This window comes from Apium graveolens, unplaced genomic scaffold (genome assembly GCF_009905375.1).
Source record: "Apium graveolens cultivar Ventura unplaced genomic scaffold, ASM990537v1 ctg3218, whole genome shotgun sequence".
Classification (NCBI taxonomy): Eukaryota; Viridiplantae; Streptophyta; class Magnoliopsida; order Apiales; family Apiaceae; genus Apium; species Apium graveolens.
The window spans coordinates 13,252-19,771 of NW_027417989.1; the positions used below are offsets into that span (position 1 = coordinate 13,252).

General features: G+C 32.4%; 1 long non-coding RNA gene across 1 annotated transcript; it reads left to right on the forward strand.

Moving 5' to 3' along the window:
• Positions 1–371: 371 nt before the first annotated feature.
• On the forward strand, positions 372–1,991 carry LOC141701015 (uncharacterized). Its single transcript, XR_012566631.1, has 3 exons — positions 372–459; positions 1,130–1,341; positions 1,662–1,991. It is a non-coding gene; the product is annotated as an uncharacterized LOC141701015 (long non-coding RNA).
• Positions 1,992–6,520: the final 4,529 nt, after the last annotated feature.

Genomic DNA, 6,520 nt, shown 5'->3' on the forward strand with positions numbered 1-6,520 from the left:
ACTTTGAAAGTAATTTGGAGTAGTCAATAACTCTAAATTAATTAGAAATTAACATTCACGTTGTTAAAAAAAACGCAAACTTGAAGTTCGAGAAATATATGCAAATAAACCTCTTAGTACTTTGTTTCTTGAGTGTATATACTATTAAATTATTTCTTGTGGTTACATAGAATAATTTTATGTAAATCGGTTCTGGACTTCTGTTATAATCATCTTAAAGGGATTTGAGGAGAACTATGGTGATGCTATACATTACTCATACTGCTCATGCTATGAGGAAATTTTTTAGTTTAGCGTACTCTTGTTCTTTTTGTTGTTGAGTTATAGTTCAAACATATACTTGACCTCTTGCAGGAATGGAGCCATCCCAATTGTCACTCTGATAATTGGTGCATGCATACCCCTTGTACCAGTTTGTCCTTCAGCGTCAGTTTGCACTTCCACCTGGGATGAATATAGGTATACTCATCAATCCTCGCTTTAATTATTTAGGACAATATAATAAGTAATCTGGCTTCATTGACATCTGGGGAATAAAAAGAAAAAAACTTTAAGTGTGTTGAACTCGTCTCTGTTCGGTGTGAGAGGAACCATGATATAGTAGATCGGCAAAGGTGAAAGCGAGTGTTCTATGATTATGTTGTGTTGTTACGCTTGTGCTTTGGTGTCACTCTCTTTTTGGTGTACTTCCTTCATCTGGCTGGTTGGTTATGTTTTGCTGATCTACAGTATTACATTCCCTGGTCTTTCATAGAAGCGTAGTTCTTTCGGTTCTTTTACATGTGAAACATAAATTATTGCTACCACGTAAACAATCTGTTGTGAGTAGTTAAGATTCCTTCAGCTAAAACAAAATAATTAGCATGAAACTCAGTTTTTAAGAACCAAGGTTGGTAGGAATTACAAAATTTAGATAACACCAAGGTTCATCATCGGATACTCTACTTGTTTGCAAATAATGTAACAGAGGAAAATCAGAACACATATTTGATATGTTCATCAAGCTACAATATTATTATACTAAAGTGTGTGAGATGGTTCCTCCCTGCAGGATGTATGAGTTAGGCAACTATTTTGTTAAGTACGTTTGGAATTATTTACTTGCTGACTTCATATTTTATTACACTAGATGTTCCCGGGGATACTGTTTTGAGAGCCTTGCGACAGAAGGTCCAAGAAGAGCTGAAGGAGATACATCGCATAGATTATAATGCATTGAGTCCCAAATTATGGATCAACATATATACTTTTTTTGTAGAGATGATGGTGGACGACTTATACGCACAGAGCGCTTAAGGACAACAGATATAGCAGAGAGTTAAAACTAAGGGTTACTGGCAGGTAACACAGTAACATTGATATAACTCCAAAATCCACTGCTAGTCGTTATTTTTCAGTCATGGGTTTATAAACGATTCTAGCGATAGTTATTTCATATCTTCATGACCAGACTACCTCGCTTCTTTTCTTAAAATCTTCCATTTTCTGTACACTTAATGCCACCATTTCTATTTTATGGTTGTAATTGAAGAAGAGATAATTCAAGTATTTGGTTCAATAAGCCATTAATTTGGGAACCAACTCATCAATTTTTACGTAATGTTAAGAGTTTTCCATGTGACTCTTTATTTGTATGTAATTTAGAAGCTGACGATTGACAGGGAGAAGTTTGTCTTGCTTTTGCGGACGAGATGTTGGGCTGGCTATACAGAACTATCAAAGAGAGTAGGATTATTAAATTTGTGCATTAAACTTTCAGTGTTCTACTACAGGAATGAAATTGCTTCATCAAAAGATATTTCTTTTTAATTTATATGCCTTACCATGATTATTATCCATCTTGACAATCAATACTTTTTATTTGAAATCAGATGAGCAAGGTTTAGGTGTATAAAAATAAGGGATACTCTGATCAGCACAGGAAGTGAATTCCCCTTGTTTCCTATAACAGATTTTGTATATATAGATATGGACTATTTAAACAGCTCATAACAAAAGACCAAAGAAGAAGATGCAGAAGTAGAAAGTTGGCTTGAGGTGATAAGATTCCACTTGTTGCTTTCTTTTAGGCTTCACCATGCATCCGATTTAGCAAAGAAGGCATTCTTTTGGATGTTTCAAGAAGAATGTATACATTATGGGATGTAGTAGATGATTTGGAATTATAAATTGCAGAACATTATGTATTGCTTAGTTTGGTGATATTCATGGCAATTTGAAAGCTTTTTGCGAAAATTTATTTTTGGTATTTTTTGGTAATTTTTTGGGAACATAATAAATGTATATAACACAGCATCCAGATGCTTAAAAACCTATGTGCTTAAAAACCTATGTTAAACATAATAATAATACATCATATTGTGCCTTTAAGACATCAGTTTTTGATGTCTACTTTGACACTTTATTGGGTTATTTCACATGTGTCACACACTGATGTGTAAAGGAGTATATAATATCGGTTCCAAAGGAGAATTGATGTCGTAAAACACTCTAGACATCGCTATGGTTTTGAAACCGATGTGTCATAGATAAATAGACATCTGTTTATGAGTAAAAACAGATGTATAAAATGCTCTTTACATTGGTGCAAAACTGATGTGAAAAACTATGACTTTTCTCTACACCCACCTAGACATCAGTTTTGAAATTTTTAGACATCGGTGCAGAACTTATATTTATTGACCCTTTTCTTTTAGAGTTAATGTCAAGTACTCATAGCATGCCTCAACCTGGACAGAAATTTGATCTAAATGTTCAAACATCTCTCAATCTTCAATAATTTTTGGATTTTTATAATGCAAACAACATGAGATTATGTTATAGATGACAATATTCACACCATCCTTTCACTCAAAGTTGGTCGAGTCAAAAAAGATATTTTAGATAGTTCTTGTCTATTTAAAGAATGAAAAATACTTGGAATTGAAGGTCAATAGTCTGTGAATATTATCGTTGAAGACTCTACTTAGATGACACCCATTATTAACTACTTAAAGGAGAGTATGCTATCCTGTAGAAGATGTGTTTGACTCTCAATTCTCACACTCATTAACCCTGAGAAGGTTTTATATTGAATGAGAAAAATTCACCAGAGGATTTATAGAAATCACATGGAAGAAAAGGCTATTTCTCAAAACTATTTAAGGCAAGGATAGTTTTGGATCACCCTAATTAAGGATTGCATAGTTTGGTCATAAAGTACAACACGACAAAGATCAGAAAATTTGATGAAAGAGACTTAGTTACGAACTACGGAAACCTTTAACATGCAATATACATGTAAACTCATGCCTTACTAGGAAGGTACCTACAAGGTGAAGAAAATGCTATATTCGGGCTCTTACAAGTTAGAGAGATTGGGACAGATAGGCCAACAACACTTGGTTTGATAACAAGATGCGAAATATTTCACATAATAGAAGTTCAAATACTTTTGCTTATACACTAAAGTGTTGAACACAATATTATATGACCCTTTTCAACACATCTTAAACATAAATATAATATCTCAGACACAATTAAGTGAACTATAATCTCATAAGTTTCATATAAACACAAAGCGAGTAAAGTATCTCAGACACAATTACAAAATCCGAGGGACATAACTATCTCAAAAAATTAAGTGAATTGTTATCTCAAGAGTATCATAGAGAAACAAAGCAAACAAAGTACAGCACACACAATTACCAACACCTTAGACACAACTATATAAAACAAATTAAGTGAATTACTATCCCATGAGTATCATACAAACACAATCGGACAAAGTACCTTAGACACAATTAAAACACCTTAGACAAATCAAGTTAATTATATTATCTCATGAGTTTCATACAGACACAAGACAAGTAACACCATCTCTGACATAAGTTACATTGTATCAGACACAAGTAATATTATTATCTTTGAGGGAAGTATAAATACTACATTCATAATTAAAGGCATATCATATCTCATGCGATCTACTTCGACACAAAGTAAGAAAAATCATTCCGCACACAAGAACAAGCAAGTTCTGGTCACAATATCCCTTCACAAGATATTTGCTTCATGCATTTATTTCATACATGCAAAACGTCTCTCAAACTAGCGTAATTCTCTAACTTCTTCAACAGTATAAGCACCAAAAGTGGGTACACATAACTCTTCTAGCGGGTGATCTTCCGTATAAAGAAATATCATTAAAGTGATATACCCACTTCTAGATGTTTATGCTATAAATGGTAAAAAAGGCAATTAGAAAAAAATTACATTGTACCTTATACTGTGTACCCGCTTTCCTAATTTTCATCTTCACTTCCTCTTTTTACTTGTTTCCAACATATAACTACTTGCGACCAATACTCGACAGGCTTCGAATTCATACTTAGTCAAATTTGAAAGAGACATAAAAAAGTCTATCCTCCTACAAAAATTTACATGGGGTACCAAATTGAGACTTAGTACGATTTTAGTGGGTCGCCAAAAAAAATTTCCCTCTTCAAAACTTTTACCCTTCTTCAGAGTACCATCCCAAAGAGTAACCTCCTTTAAAGTACATAGGGGCAACGAAGTTCAAACTTAGTACATTTTATATGGGTAATCAAAATATTTTTCCCTCCTCCAAAACTTTTACCTTCCTTCACTATCCCTGGTGCAATGTACATATAAACTACAATAAGGGCTCTAAATTCACACTTAGTACAATTTTGAGAAAGGGTCAAATTGTTTATAATCATTCGCCTATCCTCCTTCAAATTATATATAAACTACAATAAGGGTACCAATTTCATACTTAGTATAATTTCAAGAGGGCGTCATTTTTTTACCCTCCTTCAAGTACCCTCATGTTAGTGTTTGTGCCCTAGACACAAAATTATGATATTTTAGTTAAAGACATTTGGATTATTAATAGTTATGTTCTATCGATTATTTCCTTTATAATTTATTAATTCTTAATTTACCGCGATATAAATGTTAGATTATTAAATGTCCTTGGAATATGATTATGCAATTCTATATCTCTAAGTACGTGACTTAGAAATGAGATTATGAGAATAATATCAATATTCCTAACGGTCCCTAATCGAGTATTATTATTAAGGGACAATAATAATGTATTAAGACTAGTGTGTTTGCTGACTGATGATCACATCTCATTGATCATAGTATAGTGATACTAAAGTCAAATACATAGGAAGATGTACATGTAATGGGTGCTGGACAGACCCAATGTGAGATTTACATGTTTGTTGTGTCATATGTAATTCGAACAGTGATAATAATGAAATGGGCCTTAGACCTGAAGTCATTATATTTCGATACAAGAATTAATATATATTCATTCCATTAAAAGTTATCCTTGATCGGGTAATGATAAAAGGTGGACATTGGGTATATATGAATCGTAATGAGAAATATGAATGATCTATATAGGATTTAACCCTCATATTTTAGAGTGATATTATTGGCCTCTTGTGTGAGCCTAGACTATGAAGTGCATGGCCACGCTCAAATGTGATTTGGTATGATTAGTCTACTCATTGATCAAGGAAACTTGTATTAAACTATGATGAGGATGAACACATTACATGCCTATAGTTTAATCTATAATAGTGGTTAAAGGGATTATGTTACATTGTACATTATTCACGAAAGGTTTAATCGATCACCGATTCAATTATTATTACTTGGGTAGCAATCATGTATTACTAGATGCCACTAATTGTTTACGATTTTAAGTTAGATGTAAAAATTTATTTCCAACGTAATAATAACCTATAGGGTCACACACTAAGAATGCTTGAAGGATTATTTAATTTAAATTGGATTTTAAATTATATTAAAGTAATTCGAATTTTTTATAATATTAATAAGTATGACTTAAATAATTAGATAAATATTGATATTTGAATTTACTAATATTAATCATGATTAATTTGTTAAATAATTAAGTGTGACTTAATTATTATACAAATAGGAAGTTCGAATTAATAATAACTACTAATTAGTTAAGAGTTATAATTCTTATTATACTCTCTATATAATATATCTTTGTGGCTGATTTCGTGTGCAAGACTTTTACTAAAACCCTAGCCACCAAGAGAGAAAGATGGAGAGAGCAAGAAGAAACGTGTTTGTGGTTAGTACACATCCAATCCTTGAGTTCAAGCATTCGTGTGGATACCGATAGAGCGTAGATCGCAAGAGCAGCATGCGTGATGATTGATCAAGCTTGGATCTCCATAAGTCAACCATTTGGTAAAGTTTCTTAAGGTAACAATCTGATCTACAAATTAATATATGTTTTTCACATGGATCCTCCGGTGGGTTTCGAAAATTCTGATTTTTATATTTTAATTACTGTTTTTGTTGCGTTTATGTGATTGAAACCCTTCAATGGCATTAGAGCTACTTGCGAAAAGTGGTTAATTCATTTATGTGTTAACAGGTTTATGATGATAACATATATACAATATGTCCATGACTGTTATGTATGCGATTTTGTATATTTTACATGTTATTATGTTTATATATGCGT